Genomic DNA, 13227 nt, shown 5'->3' with positions numbered 1-13227 from the left:
TGACACTGCCCTCCCCTTGCCCAGCTCCGCTGAGTTACCCATCCTGCATTGGGGAGACTGTTCAGGACCCTGCGCCCAGCTCTGGGGCCCACACTTGAGAACATGCTGGCTGACTGGAAAGAGCGACAGGGCCTGGCAGGGAGAGGCTAAAGAATCTGCGAGACAGCTGAGAGGTGCCTTGATCGGGACCGGCTGGACGGCATCTGTGTGGAGAGATTCCTGAGAGCAGGCGGCTCCTGAATCGCAGCCAAAGGCAGAACCAGCCCAGGGCTTGTGAATGAAATGGGACAGATTCCAACAGGCTTTACATTGCAGGTTATTCATGGTGAGGGGAGTTAACCACTGGGTCTGCTAGCCAAGGTGCTGTGAATTCTCCACCACTTGGGGACTTCACATCAGAACTAGATTTCTTTCTAAAATGGTTATTCTTATTATTTGGGTTACCTTAGCACCTGGGCCCCCCATCGTGCCCCAGTCAGACCCCCACCATCACGCTGGGTGCTGGGCAGACAGAGAGTGAACAGCCAGCTGTGACGATATGGTTCTGGCGGGACCCAACTGAGAGTGCCAAATCAGGACCAGTTGCTCAGACAGGGCAGTCACAGCCCAAGACTGGGGTTTTTCCACCTCTAAGGCAAACCAAACCAGCCAGACAAAAGACTTTGGTGTCACCCCTCTGGCCAACCACAAGTCACACAAGCAATTTCCTTAGACACTCCAGTCTCCCAGTATCACCACCAGTGCCACTCATCCTGGGGATGAATGGTTATGAAAACCAACACCCCAGTAAAAGAAAGAGGTTCTCTTGATCCCAAAGGACCAAGCCCCAGACCCAGGTCAATATACACCTCAGCTCTTACCCCCAAATCACGCTGTTGCCAATCCTTTAGACTCTAAAATCTAAGGGTTTATTTATAAAAGGAAAAAGATAGAGATGAGAGCTAGAATTGGTTAAATGGAAACGAGAGAGATCTCAACTACAATGATACAGGCATACAGACAGCATACTCCATAACCCGTAAACCCGTACCCTGTCTTAGACACCTGATGACCCCTTACAAGATTGGTGCACTAACGGACCTTGGTTGCAACGCCCCAAGTGCTAAATGGCCCAGTGTATATCAATAATGCACACGCAGCCCTGCCCCAGGGGTACAAGTTGAATAAAGCAAGAGAGCCCAGCCGCAGACAGACAGGCAGACGTGGGAGACACAAGCTTCCAGGGTCAGCCTTTTCAAAAGGAGAGGTGCACGAGAAGCTAAGTAGTTCTGCCAAGGTGTCCCCGAAAAAAAGGGAAAGGCGGGGCGGACTTAGTGAGAAGGTGGTCATGGAAGTCCCAGGCGCATCACTGGCAGACTGGTCCCCACAAGCCAGGCAGACTTGGGAGCCTCCTTTCCCTTGGCCAGACTTGTCAGGCAAGAAGCTCACAACGGCTTCCTTCTGGGTCCTACTGGGAGCAGCAGCATCCTCTGCCGTCCTCATGCTACCCGACAGCGCGATCCATCAGGCGTGGCCTGGGAAGCCACAGGGCCTGCACCCCCAACTGCAGTCAGACGCCATAAACAGAGGTTATTTGATGACAGAACAGGTCTAAAACAAGCTTTTGTTTTTTTTAAGATTTTACCAGCGGAACACGACCCCTCGCGGCGTCCATTCGGGGGGCAGTGAGCCCAGACCCCCACGCTCCCTTTCACTCTCTCGCCTCACCAGCTCAGACTAACACCCCTCCTGCCCCCCTCTCTGCTGCAGCTCTTCCTGGGCCAGGAGTCACCTGACTCTTTGTCTCCAACACCTTCAGTTGGCACTTTGCAGGGGAAGGGCCCAGGCCACAGTTGCTAGAGACAGGTGGGTCAGGCATATGTAGGTGAACGGCCTCTGCTCGCAGCAATCACACACCCTTTCCACACCTAGATACTTAAGAACTGCCTCGGGACACTGAGGCACCAACACAGTACCAAGAGAAAACATTAAGAACATTCCTAGTCCATCACAAAAGGTAAACGTAGGGCAGGAGCTGGCCACCACACTCAGGTGGGAGGCAACACTTCGATCAGCGTGCTACGATAATAAGGCTGGGACAGGCCAGAAAGAGCCTCGAGTGGAGCTTATGTTTGATAAGCTAGGGAAGAAGGAGGTGACATAAGAATGGCCATGCTGCTTGAAGCCAACAGTCCATCCAGCCCAGTGTCCTGTCTTCCCACAGTGGCCAGTGCCAGGTGCCCCAGAAGGAATGAACAGAACAGGGAATCATCGTGATCCACCCTCTGTCACCCATTAGGCTTCTGGCAAACAGAGACTAGGGACACCATCCCTGCCCAGCCTGGCTAATAGCCATTGAGGGACCTGTCCTCCAGGAACTTATCTAGTTCTTTTTTGAACCCTGTTATAATTTTGGCCTTCATAACATCCTCTGGCAAAGAATTCCACAGGTTGACTGTGTGGTGTGTGAAGAAATACTTCCTTTTGTTTGTTTTAAACCTGCTGCCTATTAATTTCATTTGGTGACCCCTAGTTCTTGTATTTTGAGGAGGAGTAAAGAACATTTCCTTATTTACTGTCTCCACACCAGTCATGATTTGATAGACCTCTGTCATATCCTCCCTTAGTCGTATCTTTTCCAAGCTGAAAAGTCCCAGTCATATTAATCTCTCCTCATATGGAAGCCGTTTCAGACCCCTAATAATTTTTGTTGCCCTTTTCTGAACCTTTTCCAATTCCACTAGATCTTTTTTGAGATGGGGAGACCACATCTGCACACAGTGTTCAAGATGTGGACGTGCCATGGATTTGTATAGAGGCAACATGATATTTTCTGTCTCATTATCTATCCCTCTCCTAATGATTCCCAACATTCTGTTCACTTTTTTGGCTGCCGCTGCACATTGAGTGGATGTTTTCAAAGAACTATCCACAGTGACTCCAAGATCTTGCTTGAGCGGTAAAAGCTAATTTAGACCCCACCATTGTACATGTAGCATTGGGATTATGTCTTCCAAGGTGCATTACTTTGCATTTATCAACACTGAATTTCATCTGCCATTTTGTTGCCCAGTCACCCAGTTTTGTGAGATCTTTTGTAGCTCTTCGCAGTCTGCCTGGGACTTAACTATCTGGAGTAGTTTTGTATCATCTGCACATTTTGCCACCTCACTGTTTACCCCATTTTCCAGATCATTTATGAATATGTTGAATAGGACTGGGCCCAGTACAAATTCCTGGGGGACACCACTGTTTACCTCTTTCCATTCTGAAAACCGACCATTTATTCCTACCCTTTATTTCCCATCTTTTAACCAGTTACTGACCCATGAGAGAACCTTCCCTCTTGTCCCATGACAGCTTACTCTGCTTAAGAGCCTTTGGTTGGTGACCTTGTCAAAGGCTTTCTGAAAATCTAAGTACACTATATCCACTGGATGCCCCCCTTGTCCACATGCTTATTGACCCCCTCCAAGAATTCTAGTAGATTGGTGAGGCATGATTTCCTTTACAAAAGCCATGTTGACTCTTCCCCAACAAATCAACAAAGGGGCTAGTTGTATTTAATTCTGTCGGACATGATAGTCGCTTTCCTGCTGTAGACAAGGCAGACGGGTGCAGAAGGGAGAGAAGAGGTAGGATAGTAAAGCTGGGGAAATGCTTTTCTTGACGTTTTTGAGTCCAGGGCGACTGGTCAGTCACAGATACTTTGGGCTGGAAGGTTGGGCAAACCAGCTATTTCTCTAGACTCCAGCTTGTCTTCCTGGTCAGGGACATCAACTGGTTGGTCTGGTCAGATCCTCTCCTTCACTGGTCCTGCTCAGCCCCAGCAGAGCTGGACGAGCTGTCTCATCTCCGTACAGTTGGTTTGGGGATGCAGTGAACAGCCAAGAGAGCAGAGGAAGATGCAGGCAGAGTAGGCAGCCATGGGGAGAGGAACTCTCATGTATCCGGCTGGGGTTCATGCTGGAGTTTCAATGTTTGGTGTTTCGGCAACAGTCCTGCTACAGCCGCAGGGCTGTTGAGCTCTGTACCTTTGTGGCCGCTGCACTGCCAGGGTGGTTGCTGTGACACCAAACCTGGCTACTTGCACCAGACAAACTCTCACATGGGGAGAAAGGAACAGCAGAGACAGAAAATGCAGCTTCTGGCGGTGGTGGTGACTGCCAGTACAGCCTCAGCAACGGAGAAACGCAGGTCCGCCAGGCGGTTTTAGCAGCAACTCCAAGACCTGGCAAACTCGTGCCAGTATCAGCCAGGTTGGAGATTTGTTTGAGTTGCCTCAGTGGTCACAGGCTCACAGCAGTCTTGGCTGGCTCAGCCAGGCTCGTATTAGACAGGAGGAAAAGCAAGAGAGGAAAGAGCAGAATAAAGTGGGGAAGCCAAAGGATGCGGGGGTGGGCAGGGGGTGTGACAGTCTCACATCCCAGCTGCAGGGGGTTGAGCTGGAGAAGGTTGAGGGGAGGGGGCATGTAGCTCCCTCAGCTCAGGACAGGGATGGTGGAGGCCTGGGTCCAGGTGATAGGGTGACACTGGGGTGTGACTTGCCACAGGCTTCCCCCTTTGCAATTGGACTCCATGGCTGCTTGGTATCCAGTGCCCCCTTTCTCCGCCCCTCCCTGGAAATCCCGTGCCCCTCCCAGCACTGCGGTGCCTGCGACTCGGCCTGGCTGAGGCTGGCAGGGAGGGGATTCTGCAGGTCCCTGGCTCTCGCTGGCAGGGGGAGGGGATGACTCCCCGGGGAGCACCGTGCCAGCTCGAAGCACTCTGCTTAACCCCTCAGTTGCTCTTGCGGAGCGTGTGCAGACTGCTGGGCTGGTGTGTGCCCAGGCCAGTGCGGGCCTGGCAAGGAGGGGGTTAATATGGGCTTGCCACTGGAGCGCCTGACCCCGATAAACTCCTGGGCAGATGCTGCTGGCCTAAGGCTTTGTAAGGTACCCTGTGGCCGATCTCAGGCTGGATTAGGAAGCAGGGGGACCCCCCTGTAAACAGCTGATCAGCTTAATGTTTCCCCAGGAACCCCCTGCACAGAGTGACTCCTGGCAGGGCAGCTCCACCCTGGTTCCAGCCCTTCTGGATGGCAACCCATTTGCTGCTGCCAGCCACCTCCTGGGCCTGGGCTGAGATCCTCCTTCCGGCACTGGGGAGGGCTCCCAGGGCTGCCCCCCACTGTGCCCGAGCCTGTGTCCTGCGCAGGGGCAGCCGACCCGTCCCAGCACGGTGTGGCCAGTGCATGCTGCAGGTGCCAGTGTGCTCCGGGGCTAGCTGGGCAGCAGGCTACAAGGGCTTCCCCTGTCTGGCTATGGGGGGAGGGCAGCCAGCCTGCCCTCAGGCTCCCAGGCAGCAGCTAGCAGGGCCTTGCTGCCCCCCAGCCCACGTTGGCCAGAGCTGGCTGCTGAGCACTGCACCCTGGGGACTGGCATAACCCAGAGCTGGGGCAGGCCCCCAGAGGGATCACCCGGCTTGGGTTGTGGGGGCCAAGTAGGAATTGGTGCAGGGTAGTGGGGCATGCCCCCTGTCCTCCTCTCCCGTGGGGCTGGGACCCACAGGGCAGCACAGCAGGACCCAGCTACAGCTGGTGCTGCCCACATGAGGAGCCAGGCCCCAGGCCCCCCAGCCGCCCCCTGGCTCCACCTCAGCCCCCCAGCCACCCGTACTGGGGCGGGGGGGCACTATTGCTGGCAGATCCCAGGGAATGGCCGCTCTGAGAGAGGCCATGGGCCAGCTGGAGGGCAAGCTCCCCTCCCCCCCAGCACCCTCCAAATCACATAGGTGAGCCTGGCTGGCTGGGCCCAGAGGGGGAGGGGGGGGCAGTTTGTCTGTCCCCTAGGAGCCAGGCTGCACCTCGAGATGTTTTCAGGGTGTGTCTCGTCTGGGCCTGAACATCCCAGCACAGGGCCCCCCTCCGGCCCTATCTCCCGGCTGGGGAGTGACAGAGCCCCCAGCCCTTCCTGGGGGGGTGAGAGTGAGCAGGCCAGAGGGGGGGAAGAAAGAGGGCAAGCACCGTGGGGCGCAGGGAGGAACAGCCGGGGGGGGAGGCGAAGCGAGCAGCCCCAGCCGGGGGGTAGGCAGCCTGGGGGGGATGAACAGCTGGGGTGAGAGTGAGCAGGCCCAGATGGGGGGAGAAGAGGCAGCCCGGGGGGTAGGCAGCCTGGGGAGTGAACAGCGGCGGGAGGCGAGCGAGCAGCCCCACCGGGTAGGCAGCCTGGGGAGGAAGAACAGCTGGGGGTGAGAGTGAGCAGGCCCAGATGGGGTGGGGAGAAGAGGGCAGCCCGGGGGAGTGAACACCGCGGGGAGGCGAAGCGAGCAGCCCCAGCCGGGGTAAGCCAGCCTGGGGGAGTGAAACAGCTGGGGGAGGCGAAGCGACAGCCCCAGCCGGGGTAGGCAGCCCAGCAGAGCAGCAAGCACCCACGGGGGCGGGGCGAGAGCAGCCCTGTTGCACACAGCCCTCTGCCCAGCCCCTGGCGCTGGTGGGACTGCCACGGCCTGCCACTGCCCCGACCGGCAGCCACCAGCAGAGTCACCTGGACAGGCTCGGCTGCTGCGGCCCCAGTACCAACAGGGTGCTTCCCCCCGGCCACTGACCACTGTGTCACAGAGCCCCCTTCTCAGCCAATCAGCGGCAGGGCGGGGCACCTCACCACCCACCACGTGCACACAACAAAGCAGGGCAGGCTGGAGGGACAGGGCACAGCTCAAGGCGGGGTGGGGGGGGAGAGGCTCTGGCTAGGGGAAAACAGGAATGGGTGTGCGACGGATCTTGAAAGAAACTTCCGGGGGGGGTGGGAGCCCTCCCGGGAAGCGCTGGGGGCTCCATCACTCTCCAGAAGGAATTGGTCCATGGGGGGGGGGTCCCCGGAAGGGCTGGGGCCTCCAATCACTCCCAAGCCAGGAAAAGGGCCAGAGGGGGGTGTCCCCCAGAAAGAGCTGGGCGGCTCTGTCACTCCCCAGCCAGGAGATGGCGCCGGGGGGCTCCCCCTCGGAAGGGCTGGGGGCTCCGTCACTCGCAGCCAGAGAAGTATAGCCGGATATCGGGGGGGGACGGGGGCGGGGGGTGAGGGGCGGGGGGTCGGGGGGGGGTTCTCCCCCCAAGGAAAACATCTGGGGGCATCCGAGACAGTCACCTACAACCCAGACGTGCACAGGGGGGTCGCTCCTCCCAGGAAAAGAAGCTTTGGGGGCTCCGTCACTCCCCAGCGGGAGATGGGGCTTGGAGGGGGGGGTTCCCCGGGAAGGGCTGGGGGCTCTGTCACTTTCCAGCCGGGAGATGTGGCCGAGGGGTCTCCCCGGGAAGGGTGGGGCTCCCTCACTTCCCAACAGTGAGATGGGTGTGGCAGGGGGGTCTCCCCAGGAAGGGCTGAGGGCTCTGTCACCCCAGCCGGGAGACGGGGCCGGAGGGGGGTCTCCCCAGGAAGGGCTGAGGGCTCGTCACCCCAGCCGGGAGATGGGGCTGGAGGGGGGGTCTCCCAGGAAGGGCTGGGGGCTCTGTCACTCCCAGCCGGGAGATGGGGCTGGAGGGGGGGTTCCCCAGGAAGGGCTGGCTCTGTCACTCCCAGCGGGAGATGGGGCTGGAGGGGGGTCTCCCCAGGAAGGGTGAGGGCTCTCTCACTCCCCAGCCGGGAGATGGGGTGGAGGGGGTCTCCCCAGGAAGGGCTGGGGGCTCTGTCACTCCCCAGCCGGGGGATGGGACTGGAGGGGGGGTCTCCCAAAAGGAAGGGCTGAGGGCTCTGTCACTCCCCAGCCGGGAGATGGTGGGAGCTGGTCTCCCAGGAAGGGCGGGCGTCACTCCACCGTGGACTGGAGGGGTCTCCCCAGAAGGTCCGGTACCGCAGCGAGATGGGGCTGCGAGGGGGGGTCTCCCCAGGAAGGGCTGAGGGCTCCTGTCACATCCCCAGCCGGGAGATGGGGCTGGAAGCGGGGTCTGCTGTTCACTCCCCCCCAGGCTGCCTACCCCCCCCGGGCTGCCCTCTTCTCCCCACCCCCATCTGGGCCTGCTCACTCTCACCCCCAGCTGTTCACTCCCCCCCAGGCTGCCTACCCCCCGGCTGGGGCTGCTCGCTTCGCCTCCCCGCCGGCTGTTCACTCCCCCCCGGGCTGCCCTCTTCTCCCCACCCCCATCTGGGGCTGCTCACTCTCACCCCCAGCTGTTCACTCCCCCCCAGGCTGCCTACCCCCTGGCTGGGGCTGCTCGCTTCGCCTCCCCCCCCGGCTGTTCACTCCTCCCCTGGGCTGCCTGCTTCGTCCTGCTGGCCACAGGGAGCTCCCAGCCTGGGTGGGGAGACTGGCACTAGTGGGGCTTGAGCTGTTCCCCTCCCGTGTGGATGCAGTGGCAGGGTGGAGCTCCTGGCTGGCCACCCGTGCGCAGGCTGGAGGTCCGGGGGGCTGTTTTAGCCGTGGCACCCACACTGCCAGTTTTAGGCACTAGCTGGAGCCCCACTAGTGTCTGTCTGTCCGTCCAGCCTGGGTCCCCGCTGCAGTGTAGACAGCTGCCAGGCACCGGGTTCTGCCTTACGAGGGGCTCCCCCTGGTGGGGAAATTGAAATGCACAGCACATTGCCAGGAAGCAGGAGCGGTGCAAATCCAGGCCAGGGCTTCCTCTGCCCCACGGCACATGGGGGTGGCTCTGCATTGGTCCCAGGAGGAGAGGGAACCACTGCAGCCCCAGGGACGAGGGAGCAGCTTGCCTGGCGGCATGACTGACAGCAGCCTCACCCCTGCTGGGTCCTGGCTGCTCCTGTGGTGGAACCTCCAGAGAAAGCTCAGGTGCTGTGGGGTGCAGAGTGGGGCTTACTGGGGGGACTGTGCTGGGGTGGCACAGAGTAGGGTTCACCAGGGGGGCTGTGCTGGGGGTGGAGGAGTGGGGGCTCACTGGAGAGGCTGTGCTGCGGGCGCAGAGTGGGGCTCACTGGGGGGGCTCTACTGGAGGTGAGAAAGTGGGGGTCCACTGGAGGGCTGTGCTGTGGTTGGAGGGAGTGCGGGCTCACCGGGAGGGGCTGTGCTGTGGGGCGCAGAGGGGGGGTCACCAGGCGGGGCTGTGGGTGGGGTGCAGAGTGGGGGACACTGGGGGGCTGTGCTGGGGGTGGAGGAGTGGGGTCACTGGGGGCTGTGCGGGGGTGGAGGAGTAGGGATCACGGCGGGGCACTGTGCTGCAGGATGCAGAGTTGGGGCTCATCAGAGGGGCCTGTGCTTGTGGGTGCAGAGCAGGGGTCACGGGGACGTGCTGCATGAGCGCAGGTGGGGCACAGGGGCTGTTGCTGGAGGTGGAGGAGGGAGCACTGAGGGGGGGCGGCAGAGCGGTGGTCACCGGGTGCTGTGCGGGGGGCGCAGAGTGGGGGACACTTGGGGGGCTGTGCTAGGGTGGAGAGTGGGGGCTTACCAGGGGGGCTGTGCTTGGGAGCCCAGAGTGGGGACACTGGAGGACTTCTGCTGGCGGGTGGAGAGGCATAGTGGGGGCTGCGAGGCGCAAGAGTAGGGGACACTGGGGGGCTGTGCTGGGGTGGAGGGATGGGGGCTCGAGGGGGGCGCAGAAGTGGGACACTGGGGGCTGTGCTAGGGGTGGAGGAGTGGAGGGCCGAGGGGCGCAGAGTGGGGACACTGGGGGCTGTGGCTGGGGTGGAGGAGTGGGGGCTCGAGGGGGGCGCAGAGTGGGACCACTGGGGGCTGTGCTGGGGTGGAGGAGTGGGGGCTCGAGGGGGGGCACAGAGTGGGGGACCTGGGGCTGTGCTGGGGGTGAGGAGAGTGGGGCTCGAGGTGGCGGCAGAGTGGGGACACTGGGGGGCTGTGCTGGGGGTGGAGGAGTGGGGGCTCGAGGGGGGCGCAGAGTGGCGGTCACTGGGGCAGAGCATGTGGAAGTGGTTTTTGTTCTGTAGTCGTAGGTGCATCTGAGCAGCCTGAGAACTGCCCCCATCCCCTCCCCAAAGCCCCCGCCTAATCCTGCTCCGCCCCCCCTCCACCCCGCCAGTGGTTTACCACACTGACAGTTTGGGAACTTGTTAGCAAGAAGAGAAAGGATTCCTGAGCTTGTGTGTGGCAGGGAAGGAGAATGCGTCTGACTGTGACTGTTGAAATCTAGCAGTTTGCCTGAAAGGGAACTGGGTAGGATCCGCCTGATGGGCCCAGCAGATGATTTTCCTGATGTAAGTGGAAACTCAGGAGTTAGCAGTGGCTAAGCAAGAGCGATGCCTTCTGTGGAGCACGGTAAGGGGAACTTGGTGCCTTAGAAAGATTCCGAAGAGGAAATATGTTCAGGTACCTGTGCAAGCAGTATTGCTGCAACTGGAGGCTGTTGAAAGTGATTTAATGCAGGAAGTTTCAGTTCCTAACAGCCAGAAGTTTTCTATTGTGAATGGATCCACTGACTTTCCTTTTGAAAGCTCCAGTGTGGGGAGCTTTGTAAAGGTCTCAGATGGAGTAGAAGCTGTTAAGAAAGTTGAGCAGCCCTATGACGAAGTGGCTGGGCCAGCTTGTTGGGAAGACAATGGTGTTGGGACAGGACTGTCTCCATGCTAATTCTGTAGGTGAGCAGTCTGTGCTTCAGGGTCTGAGAACAGATTGCGTTACTGGTGTGTCAGAGCAAAACAGTTTTATGGCTGAACACTTGAGGATGCAGGGGAGAGCAACCAAACGCTCACCCTCAGACCCTTTGAATTTGTGGGGTATCTCTGTAAGACAGAGTCCAGCCTTGGAATTGGTGACAGTTAAGGATCTGAAAAGTGGTGAACAGGCTCCTGTCTGCGTTGATGCAAATGACCTGGCTGCCAGAGGGAGACAAGACTTGCTAATAGCTGTTAGCACAGAGAGCCCACCCCATCAGCCAGTGGATTCCCTTAAGCAAGAGAAATCAGGGTTTGATCATGTTCAGGTGCAGACTTCAGCCAGCTCCAGTGTCTGCGAGGTAGGCAAGTGTCACTTCTCATCTGGACAGAGAAGTGCCACGATCTTGGGCTTGTTCACAGAAAGAAAACGCAGCAGCTCTGTGTGAACCTGCCATGAGCCAGCCAACCAACCCGCTGCCATAAGGAAAGGTCATGTGCCGTGTCCTGCACCTGGTTCTAACTGTGGCTTGGCAAAACAGAGTATTCAAAGGGCAGGACTTGGCAGAATTCACAACGGTCACAGCTGGAATTCAGATTCCATTCTCTTAGCTGCACGGGCCTGGGTGTGTTCGTCTCCTGCGGGTTTCGGGTGTGGATTCTTGCTCGACACCACTCCTGCGGCCTGTCATGGCAGCGGCACCGTCCATGCAAACCACAACACTTCTCCCAGTTCAGCGATTCAGCCGTCAGGAGCTCATCTGGTGAGCTGAACATTTCCTGACCTGTTGGCTGGTCCGGTAACTCCTGACAAAAAGGAAAATCTTCCAAAATTTCCCCCAGCCAAACATAACGCCCAAGAACTCATTGCTCTGCACAGCTGGCTCCTCAAGCGGAATTGCAAACCACTCACATGCACAGTCTCATCAGTCCTCCTACTAACAGTGTCCTTTGAAAGTGGCCTGGTCTTTCTCCTTTCTTCTTCGCTGTAGCTTCGCGGGCCAGCACTTCGCACATTTTCACAGCGCAGGAAGAATCCGTTCGTCTCCAGCAGCAGGGGAGTTTTCACTCTGGAAGCCGAAGCGCTGGAAAGAAAGATGCTTTCAGAGCTTGCCAGGAACTGATGTTACGTTTGTCATTTGCGTTTTCTGTGGATTGTATCCCTTGCTCTTTCGTTGGAAAAACTCTCTGGGTTTGTCTTTATACTCCAGTGCCTTGCTGGGAGCTGTCGGTTCAGGTTCAGAGGTTTCACTGGTCAGTTTGATGGGATCTGTAAGCGTACAACGCATCGCACTCGTCCATTGCTAAATTCCATAACTCCAAACTCAGGGTCACTGTCCTCAAACTGTCTGCTCTTCACCTGTTCCCTCCTCGCTGACTGTGCATTGTCCATGGCTTCAGCACAACTAGAATTAGGGCCTTTTAAAAAGTCTCTGTTTTAATGTAATTTGCTCACACATGGTACAAATATATTCCACTTCCACTGCCAGATGTCTCAGCAAAAAATGGACATTGCTTCTGATTTGTTGTCCCAGTCAGTGAGCGTCTTACACTCACGCTTGTGCAGTGAACGCCGCGGCGCTGTTTGTGCAACAGGGAAGATGCAGCACAGTGAGTGCCGCGGGGCTATTCGTGCGACAGGGAAGGTGCAGCGCAGTGAGTGCCGCGGGGCTGTTCGTGCGACAGGGAGCGTGCAGTGCGGTGAGTGCCGCGGGGCTGTTCATGCGACATGGAGTGCAACTCAGTGAGCACCGCGGGGCTGTTCACGCGACAGGGAGTGTGCAACGCAATGAGCACCGCGTGGCTGTTCATGCGACAGAGAGTGTGCAACGCAGTGAGTGCCGTGGGACTGTTCGTGCGACAAGGAAGGTGCAGTGCGGTGAGTGCCGCGGGGCTGTTCATGCGACACGGAGTATGCAACTCAGTGAGCGCCACAGGGCTGTTCACGCGACAGACAGTGTGCAACGCAATGAGCGCTGCGGGGCTGTTCATGTGACAGGGAAAGTGCAGCGCGGTGAGCGCCGTGGGGCTGTTCATGCGACAGGGAGTGTGCAGTGCGGTGAGCGCCGCGGGGCTGTTCGTGCAACAGGGAGCGCTGTGGGGCTGTTCGTGCAACAAGGAACGTTCAGCGTGGTGAGCGCCGTGGGGCTGTTCGTGCAACAGGGAGTATGCAGTGTGGTGAGCGCCGCGGGGCTGTTCATGTGACAGGGAAGGTGCAGCGCGGTGAGTGCCGTGGGGCTGTTCATGCGACAGGGAGTGTGCAGTGTGGTGAGTGCCGCGGGGCTGTTCATGCAACAGGGAGTGCGCAGCGCAGTGAGTGCCGCGGGACTGTTCGTGCGACAGAGAAGGTGCAGTGCGGTGAGCGCCGCGGGGCTGTTCATGCAACACGGAGTGTGCAACTCAGTGAGCACCGCGGGGCTGTTCACGCGACAGGGAGTGTGCAGCGCGGTGAGCGCCGCGGGGCTGTTCACGCCACAGGGAGTGTGCAGCGCGGTGAGCACCGCGGGGCTGTTCACGCCACAGGGAGTGTGCAGCGCAGTGAGCGCCGCGGGGATGTTCACGCGACAGGGAAAGTGCAGCGCGGTGAGCGCCGTGGGGCTGTTCATGCGACAGAGAAGGTGCAGCGCGGTGAGCGCCGCGGGGCTGTTCGTGCGACAGGGAGTGTGCAGCACGGTGAGCGCCGCGGGGCTGTTCGTGCGACAGGGAAGGTGCAGCG

Source organism: Chelonoidis abingdonii, chromosome 3 (assembly GCF_003597395.2).
Source record: "Chelonoidis abingdonii isolate Lonesome George chromosome 3, CheloAbing_2.0, whole genome shotgun sequence".
Taxonomy (NCBI): Eukaryota; Metazoa; Chordata; order Testudines; family Testudinidae; genus Chelonoidis; species Chelonoidis abingdonii.
This window is presented reverse-complemented; position numbering follows the sequence as displayed.